Below are 13,439 nucleotides of genomic sequence, written 5' to 3' on the forward strand. Positions count from 1 at the left end.
AATGGCGGGTATGTTGATTTGCTTCACTACTGTAACTACTTTACTATATATGTGTATACACTAGTCTTTTCTTACTACCCAGGCATCCTTCATAAGGTAGCTCAAGTCGCATCTTGCAGAAGCTTTTGAGACCAACTACCACTCAAGGATCTTCCTCTGACTTTCCTGTTGACACATTTGCTAAGTTACAAGTGATACTTTTCTCACTGAAACAATTCTGCTCTTCAGAATATTGCATAAATGCCTATGGGTGAGTTCTCTTAATTAACTGTTGGTATCTTGCAAACTGGGAGCCTCTCTTCTCACATCACTTAAAGCAGTAACAATCAGTTTTTGGTACACGACACCTGTAGCGGGAGATATATTTTTATATCACAGACTATTATGTACCTAGATATAAACATAAAAGTTCCTTAAGCCCTATTTACCCTTGGATGTCCTCTTACTCCAGTATTTTTCAAAAGTAAAAAATTCTAATCAGGGGGCTGGAAAGATGGCTCAGTGGTTAAGAACACTGGTTGTTCTTGCAGAAGACCCAGGTTCGAATCCCAACACCCACGTGGTAGCTAACAACTGTCCGTAATTCCAGTCCCAGGGGATCTGACAGCCTCTTCTAATCTCCACAGGCACTGCACAACAGGTGCACTTACCTACATGCAGGCAATACATGCATATACATAAAATATAAAAAAATTAAAAAAAAATTCTAATCAGATTCATTAAATTGATCCCATGGGTGGCTGGTACCTGTAGGTTGAAAATTTCATGTCCAGAACTGTTTTTGTTGATCATTATGGGGTTGGTATAACCATTTTTCTCACTTAAAACTTCTTGAAAACTTCTCTGTGTCCTTTGGTCCGTATTCTGGAGTTAATGGCTCACTCAAGCTTTCATATACATTTGTCTTTTGGAGTTATTCGGGATGTTTAAATGCAAGCACAGAAAAGCATGACTTACTTGAAGACTTTTTTCTCCTCTAAGCAGACAATCGCAAATTAAGCTAAGTATGATTTGTAGATATTTGAAGGCTATAAATCTGGGTACGCACAGTCATGTAGAACTTGAACATAAGTGCATTCACCATCTCTGTGTTGAATGTCTTCCTGAAGGACTAGAGCAGCCCTTCTGATCCTCAGCTTGTGAGTGGAGTCTGCTCCCCTGTCTATGGCCAAGCTGTGCCTTTCCGTACTGACAGGATTGGTTTCCTGGGCCTTTGTAGAGTTAAGGCCCTTCCCTCTCTTCATCAGGGCAGTGCCTCACATGCCTGGGAAACCTGCCTGGTTCCCTCCACCTCTTCCACCTGGTTCCAACAGCTCCTCCCACAGCACTTCAGCTGCCACTGTCAGTCTCTTTGTTAAGTGTTGCAGGTCCAGACTGTGTCTTGTTTATTCTTTCAGCTCACCTTGGAGAACCACACCAGATTCAAAAAAAGCAACATTGACTACATGAATGAGCAAGTGGCTGGCTGACTGACTGAATGAACACATGAAGGGCAGAAGCAGCCACTGAGAGCCCCCAGTGCAAGCTGGGATGAAAACTGTCCTCCTCACTGAGGCCAGTGTTTTAAGACTTTGTGATTCCAACACTGACATTTTAGTGCTTCCCTGTAAGCTACAGATTTGGGGACTGAAAATTTAAACTGTGAAGAGTAGCTATCTGTGTGTGTGTGTGTGTTTGTGTGTGTGTGTGTGTGTGTGTGTGTGTGTGTGTATTCCAAGGCATAATCAAGAAAATATTGCTGGAACAAATAATTGTGTTAGGCAAATCTTCTGAGGCAATTAAAACACTAAAATTTCAGTACATCCTGCTGGAATCCCCTTCCTCTCCAACCGAGGCTGAGCTGATTCATCTAGCCCTTCGACACTCCACTCTGTGCTAGCAAGTCTGTTCTAGTCATTTTCAGTCTTTAGTCTTTAGTGACTGGGTGAAGTCTCACCACACCACACACTACATGTTTCTCCCAGAGTACCCTTGCTGTTTCCAAAATACATTTCAGTGATAGAACATCTAGACTTGTTACGCCAGTGACAATTACCACACTGTTCTCCTGTTTATGACCAATGCAGTCCCCACTAAACACACACACACACACACACACACACACACACATCCCTGAAAACAGATGTTGTGATTCTATTTCCAAAGAACAATCTCTAATGCAAACACTGGCCATTTGAAGAGCGCAACAGAGAAGATCTTTGTGCTGTGACTCATGTATCTTTATTCCCACAATTGTTACTTAGGATCAATGGCGAACACAATGGGAAAGAAGGAATAGTTCATAAGTGGAAAATAAGCACATTTGGGAGAAATACACTCACAGCATTATCAAACTAAAATATGCAGTAGCACCAGGAGCAAATAAAGCCCACGCAAGAGATGTGTAAATATTTCATGAAGCTAAGCCTTAATCAACTCTCTCTCCAAATCTTTCTGGTGTTGTAAACACTTCAGTCTCTTCCAGTCCTACCATGACCCAGATTCCATGCAAAAATAAAACAAAAACACAGACCCATGGGTCTTGAACAAATGTGTCCTGAAAGATACTTAGATCGGTGAAGACACCTTAGTAAAAGGTGGTTGTCAGCTGGATGGTGATCTAAGCTCTTTTTCTCCCTCCACACTTTTGCCTTTCCCTCACCTCCTCAGCTGCTCCCCGCCCCCCATCATCTTAACCTTGAACTGCCTATTTGCAGGCAGTGACTTCCCCCAACCACCCTCCAGGAGGCCCTGCTCTGCAAACTGCTTTCCCTCCACCCCAGTTCACCTTCCAGTGGAGTCTAAGTGACCACTCTCTCTTGCCTCCCATTTCACTGGTCATTGTCTGGCATGTTGCCTACATCTTTCCCACCTGCCTGGATAGCTGTGTGTACTGGATGACCATTTCCAGGCCTTTTCTAAAATCTACCTCCGGAAGTACTTATCACCTTGAGTCTCTACCTTGTTTCACTGTGGTTCCAAAGTTCACCTCTAGACACTGAACAGGACTCCACAGTGATAATCCTTTATCAGTATCTGCCAGCTCTTCCTCTTCTCTCCCTCCCTACCTCAAGAAGAAATACATATGTGCAAATTCACTCACACGCCAATACATTTATATTGTGTATTACCGGGATTTTGACCTTAAAAGAAATAAGGATAGGAAAGAAAATTTAGAGCCAAGCGCGCGCTCACACACACACACACACACACACACACACACACACAGAGAGAGAGAGAGAGAGAGAGAGAGAGAGAGAGAGAGGCGCGTGTACACACACGCCCCTCTAGGCATATTCACAGTGTGCAGTTCCTGCTGATTAAGATTCCCCCAGCTCGAGAGCAGCAAGCCTCTTCCCCCATTTACCTTCCGAGGCAGGGGAGGCAGAGCTTTCGGGAGCAATGACCTTGCAGGGAAACGCATCACCTGCGGGGCACACAGCCCCTCCTGGGCGCAGGATGGATTGCGAGCAACAGGCAAAGGATCCCGGAGCAAAATGTGGGACCCGGTCCTCCCCCCGCAGGACCGGGCGGCGTCGGGCTCGGGTCCCCGGGGTGGCCGCTGAGCGTGGGGCTGCGGGTCGCCTACCTGCTCCGGCCGCGCGGCCTCCTGCGCCGCGGGGGTCCCGGCTTCCAGACGCGGATCCCGAGCAGCGGCTCTGCGCCACCGCGATGCCGGCCGGCCGGCGAGCTGCGGTCCTGCTCAGCCCCGGAGCCAGCTCGCCGAGCAGGAACTGAAATTACTATGCAAAGCGCTGAGGCGGCGCTGGAGCGGGGCGGGGACGGGCAGCCCCGCCGCGGGGCGCGGAGCCAGCGTGGAGGTGGAGCCCACGTGCAGCCGGGCCGCTGGCCAGGGGCCCCTCGCCACAGGCCGGAGCGGAGCAGGGGTTTAGTTCCTTAGGCTGCAGCCACCAGGCCCAGCCAGCTCCGCCCCGCCCAGAGCCGCGCCCCGCCGGGTGCTGGCCAGAGGTGGCCCGCTGCGGTTCCGCTCAGGGGGACCAGACGGAGACGGAGGGCTGGGCGCCCAGAGTGACTCCGCAAGAACTCTGGCCTTTACTCCCTAGCAGGTCACCAGACTCCCTGGCTGGGTCTAGACTGGCAGCCAGTTTCTAATTAAGTCACGTGCGGTGCAATGAAGATCCGAATCAAGCCGTGCACCGCCCTTTAATGCGTGTTGTAAAATGCACAGTAGCAGGCGTATTTGAAGTAGGCTTTGAGCACGGGGCCGGCCCCTCCCTGGCATACCTCCCTGCAAAGGCCTGAATGGCTTTGGACACAGCCCTGCTGAGCTGCTGCTGCAGTGGTAAATGGGTGGCTGTGCAGTGTGGTTAGCAGCTGTAGATGGTGCTGAATAGTACAATGACTAGAGTTGCTGTAACTGAGAACTTGTGCACAGTGTGCAGTTCTGACGCTCACTACTACTTATTAAGGGGGTGTCGTTCCTGTTAGTGTGTCGCATTGTGAAACTTTGTTTGAGATTAGAGTAGTAAACTGCCCAGCTGGGACTCAAATCTCTCCCAAGGAATAGCCTTGCAACTAGCCCATGAGGCTTACCAGGAATCTTGTTGAAATGCTGGCTGTGAGTCATTACATCTGGATCAGAGGCCCAAGAGTCTGAGTGTCTAAGACTCCCGGGTGATGCGGGTGCTGCTGGCCAAGATGTCTCTGTCATTGGGCCGGGGTTTGTGAATAGGGTTCTTTTGTGCCACCTCAGTTCACTGACAGATACTCTCTGCAGGTGAATTAAGAAGGATGGCTCTTGAGTAAAGAATGCTGGAAAACAATTCTGGACGCTCATTTTGGTCAATGAGGAAGGCTGTGGCTAGGGGGCCTGTGGCCCCTTGACGTCATGCATTTTGTCTCATGTTTACTGTGATATCTCTTTCACTTTAAACAGTGTCCAGGGCTCAAAAAATGGCTAAGCAGTTAAGAACACTGGCAGAAGACCCACATAGCAGCTAACAACCATCGATAACTCTAGTTCCAGGGGATCCGATGCCCTCTTCTGACCTCCATGGGCACTGCATGACATGGGTGCACTTATAGACATGCAGACAATACACACATACACATAAAAATCATTAAATAAAAAAAAATAGTGTCCAATGCTGAAGTATTTGTTGAATGAATCACTGTCCTCAATTACAGATTAGGAAACCAATTTGGAAGTATTTTAGTGACCTGTACAGTGTCCCATATTTTACCAAGACTAAAATTCAATGTCCAGTCCAATAGTTTTTGATACTGTATTTTCTTTAAGTGAAAGTCATTAGTGACATATTGGGATAGCAACATATTTAAAAGACGTAAGACTTTTGGAACAGAATCTTCTTTGAATGCCACATCTCTCCTTAAACTTCTTCATTTCAGCTGCATCTTTCCAAAAATCATTATCTTCAAGACAGGCAGAAGAGAATCCCAGGGTCAAAGGGAACTTCTGCTTTGTGTTTGTCAAAGAAAATATTATTTTTATCCTAGAGCCACTTATCTTATCTCTAAGCTGTTTGCTAGAATTTGGTCATTAGATCTTTCAAGAAGGCTGTGAAGGTGTGTACCAAGTACGGAAGAATGCGCTTGATTAGGTTTCTTGAGGATAGACATCGTATTGCTTTGCGCTTGATTAGGTTTCTTGAGGATAGACATCGTATTGCTTCAGTTGAAAGGAACCTTCCGTTCATAGGGAATAATGACAGGTTGTCGAATCACACCATAGGAATGCTGTTCACATGAATCAAGCGCTACGCCAAAGACTCACACTGAAGACAATCTTGATGTCACTTGAATACATTTTGGATTTCCAGAAGACGATGACAAGTATACAGATCAGACTTCTGCTCATTTCCCCCTCACTTTGGTTGGTCCCTCCTTCTCTGCCCCTTTCCCTTCTTTGCTTCTTCCTCTCCTTCTCCCTCTGCATAGCTTCATATGACTCTACCGGCTGTGTCTTTGACAAAGGCAGCAGGTGGCAATGGTTGAGGCAAATGTTGGAGCTCACATCTCCAGCCAGGGAGCAGAGAGAGGATGGGACCTCTTTGAAGGACAGACCTCCAATGATCTAAGCCCCTCCCACAGGCCCAGCCTCCCAATGACTCCCTTTCCACCTCAAATGCTACCCCGGAGATTACAGCTTTTACACATAGACTTTTGGGGGGACTTTGTCCAATTTCTTCACTTCCTCACTCTCCCATGCTCTCTGTTACAAAATAGCCATCCCCAGCTTAAGTTTTGTTAGATTTAGTATTCCTTTGCTCTGTTGTCATGGGAATACTCATGAGAGAGGCGAGTCCTACTGACTGGATAATTGATACTTAAATCACTGCTCCTAAACTCAAATTTATTATTCTTACAACACTAGTTTTTATAACACACAAGCGTGTTTTCCTCTAACACCACAAGTTACTCTTGTTTGTGCCCAACCCTACACCTTATAGGAATGTCCTTCCCTCTTGGTCACTTGTGTTAGTCAAGGATTTCTTGAGAATTTCTTCAGGTATTTTCAAGAGGATATACTGAGATGTAGGGGAAAAGATTTACTGTGAGGAACTAGTTTTGTGATTATGGAGGTCAAGAAGCCCTACAATCTGCCATCTGCAAACTGGAGACCCAGGAAATACGGTGATGCAACTGCAATTCAAATCATGCTCGGAGCCTTGCTAATATGCAAGAGGACATCCCAGATGAAGGCAGGACCAAACCTGCCCATCTTCCACCTTCTCATTCTGTTTGAAACATCATCTGGTGAATGTGTACAGAGAATATGATGTACCACACACAGCATTAATTGACATAATATTAATTGGTAGCACAAAGAATGAAATACTGATACATGCTCTAAATGAAAACAGGCATTCCTCTATAGAAAATATACAATGGTCAATGTGTAAATGAAAAGACGCTCAGCATAATAATCCATTAGAGACCACAGTGACACACTGTCTCTACCCAGCAGGATGCCTAGGATCAGAAAACAGCAAAGTTGTGGGTCTGGAAAACTGGAACATTCACATTGAAGTATGAACATGGAACACAGGCTTGCAGGCTTCCAAAAAATTAAGCATGAAGTTACCAAATGACCTAGATACACAAGTCCCTGAATAGTCATAGCAGCATTATGCTGAGTAGCCAAAAAGTACAAACAACCCCAGGATCTGCCAGCTGGTGGATGAATAGATAAATAAAATGTAGTAAGAGCATAAAATGGAATTTTATTCATTCAATAAAAGGGAACAAAGTACTGGTATGTGCTATAGGATGAACCTTAAAATCAGTATAAGTGAAGAAGGTCATCACAAAAGATCACAAGCGGTAGAATCCCAAATGTGAAGTGTACAGAGCAAGCAGTTCTATAGAGACAGAAAGTAAATGAATGGATGCTTAGGGCTGTGAGGGGAGTGAGCAGGGAGAGGGAGGGAACTGCTGATGTATATAAGATTTCTTTATGAATCAATGAAAATATTCTAAAATTAGTTCATAGTAATAGGTACACGACTCTGTATAAACTAAAATTACCAAGTTGTACACTTTAATACTGGAAATTGTGCAATTTGTGAATTATATCTCAATAAATCTGTTTGAAAATATTACTTGGAGAAACAATTTATTTTGATGGAACACTTAAGAGCTCTTAGCGCTCATTATTCTGAGGCTGAGCTCATGGATCAACATTTTGATATCTAACTCCATTTACTTGTAGGTTATCTGGTCAGTGACTCTCATCCTGCCAAGCATGTCAGTCTTTGGAGATAAACTGATATTCTGGTTTCCTATGCATTATAATTTTTTCCAACTTAAGTAACTTCCACAGACCTTGCTTGTACTTGGGGTGAACTAATACAACTGACTTTAGCAAATCACAAAGCTAAACACAGATCTGTGTTAAGCTCACACAGCTATCACATCCTCAATGGGCCCTGCTTAAAATAGACTGCCAGCCAACCAGCTAGCCTCCTGCTCTTTCCTCTTGGCAGGTCTGACTTACAATATGTTGGCTGATATTATCTTTTTTGTAGAACTATAAAAGTTTCTGGCAGAAATGTATAGCATCACAGTAAAAAAGAAAAATAAACTAGAACTAAATTAAGAGTAAGACATAGTTCTAGAATTTGTTTCTGTAATGAATGTGAAAACACTATAAGAAGAGCGATTTGACATTCAGCACTTATGTAAGTGTTAATAAAGACTGAATTAACGGATGAATTCAAGCCACAAGCATAGCACTTGCGGATTGATGAAAATGCTCTTTGGCCCAGACTGGTTAAGTTTAACTAGCTTCTAATGAAACTGTATAACTCAGTGAACATACTAAACTTGTGCTCTAGGTAGATGGTGCATTGAATAAAGTGGAAAGTCTGACACATCCAGTGACTCTTCTAGGAGGTGAAAGTAAGATAATTCTTTATACCCTGTCCTTCCTGTTGCCCAGTATACAGAAAATACTGCTGCTAAAATTCCTTCTGGGGAGAGGGGGTGTCAACAAGTCCCCTCCGCCTCCTTGATCCCAACTACAAGCCAAGGTACAATTTTGCAAGGCTGCAGTCTGTGAAACCAGTAAATTTATTGGGCTTCCTCACAGCACAATGGGTGAGGGTTTACTTATAGGAGTGTGAGTGCTCTCCCCCACCCCAAAGCTGCACTGGAAAGTCATCTAATCATGGATGTGGCTTCCCTATAGCCACATACAAAATGGCTGGAGACTCTCTCAGGTTTCCCAGCCTATATGCTTTCACCCCTCCCCCAGGCTACAAACAATTAGAACAGAATTGCCAATCATAGGTTGGGAGGTGTGACTTGGACTCTCTTGAGAGGGTCCCATGAATTATCCTCTGAAGGAAGTGAAGAGTGGGAACAAATTCGGCTGTGCAGCTCTTAGGCAAGCAACCAGGCACAGCCGAGCTTAGGAAGATGGTGTCTGTCTGTCTTTTGGAAGACAGCCTTATGTATGCAACAAACACACATGCAGAGAGGGGGCTGTGACATCCAAATAAAAGTTTGCATTTTGTTTTTGGAGATAAAAAACATAACTTACATTTGTTAAAATATGTCCAGAATTTAAGGTAGTCTTTCGTACATGAAAAGTGAGGGCCCAAAAGTTTTGTCCTGGGGCAGGAAAGATGGCTCAGCAGTTAAGAGCAGTTGCTGCTCTTCCAGAGGACCTGAGTTCACCTCACAACACCCACTTCAGGCAGCTCACAATTTCTTGTAACTCCCCCTCTAGAAGACCCGAAGCCTTTCTGTGGCCTCTGAAGGCGCCCCCCACACACATATACAGACATGCATATAAACAGATATAAATCTGAAAACAAAAGTCTTGTTCAGTTAACAAGAGTATTTTATTCTCATAATCACCTAGTGAAAGATTGTTTCAGGTTGTTATTTCTAGGAATAATGTGTCTCTCTAATTATCCTCTTGCTGTACAGAGTCTCCATGTTCTTCCGTAAGAAAGCATATTATTTCTTCCTTGCAGTAATAATGCCATAAATAAACCTGGATTCTCTGATTATGAGAAATCACAACAAAATGATTTAGCTAAAAAAAAAAATCCGCAGTGTATTATGGAAACAACTACTAAAAAGTCAACAGTCATTTAAAAGAGGATTATATTTAAAATCTGTAAAATGGTAGAAATAAAATGTCCACAATTGTTTAAGGATGTCCAATGCACTCTAATATACAAATATTAAGTGTACTGAATTGCATGATATATTTAAATCAAATAATACAGCTCTAATAGTCATTGTATTACTTACACATATTTCAATGAATAACTATGTTTGCATTTTTATGATTCAGAAGAATCTAGAAGAAATAATGTCTTAAAAAATTGTTGCTAAAACTGCTTAGAAAAATTTAATCAAGTGACTCATTTGTTCAGCTTCTACAGCATAGCATACAGTATACCGAGAATGACACTAGCAAGCTGAGTGCTAGAATACCTGTTCTTGCCCCAGTGCTGTGGAAAGGTACCCAGCCACAGTTGGTTTGCAAAGAGCCAGGAGCTGTGATTCAGTAGTGGTGCACGGGGATGGAGTTTGGAGAAAAGAAGGCATCTTTGGAATGACTATTTATTTATTTTAATTTTATGTGATGAGTATTTTTGCCTGCATTTAAGATGTGTACTGTGTCATGCAGTGCCTGTAGAGGCCAGAAGAGGGCACTGGATCCCCTGGAACTGGACTTCAGAATGGTTGTTAGCCACCATGTGGGTGCAGGGAATCAAACCCAGTTCCTCTGGAAGAGCAGCTAGTGCTCTTAACTGTTGAACCATCTCTCTAGCCCCAATAGTGGCTAATTTTGATTGTCAAATTGATTAAATTGAGGAGCAACTAGGAAGTTAGTGAAGGACACTTCAGGGTGTGCCTGTGAGACTATGTTCAGAGAGGATTTGCTAAGACAAAAGGACTCCAGGGATATGAGTGTCCTGAGAAAAGGACAAAGCCAGAGTACATGCATTCTCTTTATTCCCAGATACTAAGATGTGTGTTTCTCTACTCTGCTAAGCCATTGCACTTCACAGAGTCCATATCCCCAAAGTCCTGAACTAAACTACATCTCCCTCTCACCTTAACATTTTGTCAGTTGATGGTAAAGCTAGCTGGGACATGAGCATAGACCAGCAGGGAGGCCAAAATGGCTGGACTATGCTAAACAAGAGACGAAATGAACTATAGGAAAGAATAGAGAGAAATAGGAAAAGAGGGGATAGAAGTGGCCATTAGGACTCACAAAACTGTTTATATGCATCCATACTGTTTTTCCTCCTGGTTCTGAACCCATATGCCATTTCCTAGCATTCTTTGCAGTGAAATGTGTAGTTCTATGAATGCATTTCGGTCAACAGCATGCTGTGGAGGCGTGTACATCTCAGAGTCATGTCAGTTGTCTTCCTGACCCTCTCTACTGTATGTTGGTCAGATGCATGATTCACTGGGGATCCCAAGGCCTTGGGGAATCTCAGTCTCTAGCTGACCACATGGAAGAGTGATTATTAGGTAGAAATATTTATAATGACTTTATATGAGCAGAAAATGCAGTTAATTATGTCAACCCACCAAGTTTTGAGAATTTCTTATGACAGCCAGGGACTCTTAACTAAAAATGTCTTCATAGTAGTTCGGCTTAGAAAGAAATAGCTAATGAAATTGATATTTGAATTCATTTTCTTCAGTCTTTGTCCTGTGTCCCCTCAAAATTAAGTACACCTTGAAGAAGCAATATGGCTCTAGAAGGTCAATCTAAGGTTTTGTTTAAAATAGAAGATGGATGGTTACCTGTTGTGTCTTGGTGATGTTGAAATGTGGCAGACATGAACTTCAAGGCTCTTCAGAGCCATCAGTCACAGCATCCAGCAGAACTCTGACTCCCAGAACTTCTCCTGCCCCATTCTAGAAATGAACAGTGTGTAAGAAGAAAAAAAAATGTTACTTATTGGGAAAACTTAAGTTTGGACCACTTCCTTCATAAGTAACAAGATTATCTAAGAAAATGACTTGCATTTGGAAGAATTTAACTTATTAAGTAATAAATTCACCTGAAAAAATTGGATAATTCTTTCTCTATATCTTCACCTTTGAGTGTGAAGAGTGGCTAATTAGAATTATTTTTATAATTTCCAATACAATTTAAAACATTTTATCCCCCACAGAGTTGTTCCCCTCACTTCCTTTTAATTCTGCTTTCCTGAAATGTCATGGTACTACCGTCAACAGAGGATGGTGAGTTGTTTTTATTTTTAATTGAGAATATGTTGTATTTCTGGCACTGTTTTAAGTGATGAAAATTCAAAACTCCTGCTATCATGAAGCTCAGAAATATGAAGTTGATTTTATTATGATATAGCTTGGTTTTATCCTTTGAAATAGCTCTGGTTGCTATACCAAGAAATTGCCACAAATTCAGTGTTTTGAAACAGTATAAATGTATTCATTTACAATTCTGGAGGTCAGAGTCTGCAGTGAGACTTGTGGCCTTGAAACAGTCTGTTCCTTCTGTCTCTCAGCTTCTAGAGGGTCTCTTGACTCCTCATGCACAAACCTGGGGAGTTCACGGGCAGGCTCCAGTGGGTTTCGGATCCTCTAGATTTGTATGCAACTTTTGTTTGTATATATGAATACATCTTAGGGTGAGGGTGAATATGGTCTCTAATTTTCTTAAATATTATAAGGGTCTATACATTTGTCAAGTGCTAAAAATCACTCTGATAAACAACCATTATGATGTTAGCCTTTTTACTTCCAGGTCTCCAGGAGTGAGAAAAGTGTATCCTTTTCCTTTGTCCAAACCACAAAAAATGACATACAGGCAAATTCTTCAGATTGCCCATATATGGCAGTAGTATTACATGGCCTTTTTCTTTCTTTATACAATAGTTTCTGGAATGGAACACCTTCCATTTAAGGTAGACAATAATCTCCTTTTTGAAACATAAATGGCCTCATGATATTTTTGTACCTAAAGTGTTATACCCAGTTTCTCATAACATTCCAGTTACTTGATTTACAATCCATCAAGCTCCCTTCTCACTTTGCCAGCACTCACTGGGAATGTTTTCAGTCTGCCTGCCCATCTCAGCTCAACTCATCAGCTAACAGGCAAGATGATTTGAATGGAGGCAGTTTAATAAGTTCCTGTTTATGGTTTTCTTAATCCAGAATAGCCTGCTTCCCTCTGGCTGTCACTCCAAGATACAATCATGCCGCTTTGTGAAAAAAATGATACATTCCTTGAGAGTGAAGCTTATATTTTTAGCCATCTCTTTATTCCTAACACTGAACTTTACACTTAAAAGTGCTTAAGAAATATTTAACAGCAAGCTCACTGCTTTTATTTATGAAACTTAACTTTTTATTTTTTAACTGCACAATCCTTTTAACATACATTTAAATTTGAAAATGTCATAGTGTGAACAAACTGACCCTCGGCCAGCTCCAACTGCCACCTGCTTTTATAAACAAAGATAAACTACTACCGAATTGGAGGCTGTGACAGAGGTAACAACGTAGTCTCAGTCTCTCTTACTGTCACATTCTTCAGAAAATGTTTGCTGACTCTGTTGTTAGAGGCCCAGCAAGCATCTCCTGTGATGGAAAGGATTTCTGTCTGTGTTGCTTCCTTAAATATGGACTCTGTGGTCCACTTCTTCCCCAACTCATCCTCAATCTCCGCTTAAACCGACTGCTGCTTCATCATTTGGCTGTTCATAAAGGAACAATAATAAATGTGAGCTCAAGCAGGGAGAAACTGAGTCCTGAGTTGTATTTTTGTTGCATCCTCTCAACTGAACTCAACAGTTGCTGCTTGTGTGAACTGTGAGGTTCAAATGTCCCATCAAATGCCAGTTTGGTTGCTTCCAGGTTTTCTTGTAGGGAGTTCACAAAGCATATGAAATTCTTTAAAACAAATTATTTTTATGTTTAATTATTTTTATTAAATTTTTGTGAACTTCGTGCAATATATTTTATTA

The 13,439-nt window shown here is 42.5% G+C and overlaps 1 protein-coding gene across 1 annotated transcript in view; it reads right to left on the reverse strand.

The window, feature by feature from the left end:
• Gprin3 (GPRIN family member 3) overlaps positions 1-3,608 on the reverse strand; it is an 85,208-nt gene extending 81,600 nt beyond the window's left edge. The window contains exon 1 of the mRNA XM_008844630.2: positions 3,569-3,608. The gene's annotated coding sequence lies outside the window, so the exon portion shown is untranslated. The remainder of the gene's footprint in view (positions 1-3,568) is intronic.
• Positions 3,609-13,439: the final 9,831 nt, after the last annotated feature.

The sequence above is a fragment of the Nannospalax galili genome, unplaced genomic scaffold (assembly GCF_000622305.1).
Source record: "Nannospalax galili isolate Female #2095 unplaced genomic scaffold, S.galili_v1.0 scaffold441, whole genome shotgun sequence".
In the NCBI taxonomy this organism is placed as follows: Eukaryota; Metazoa; Chordata; class Mammalia; order Rodentia; family Spalacidae; genus Nannospalax; species Nannospalax galili.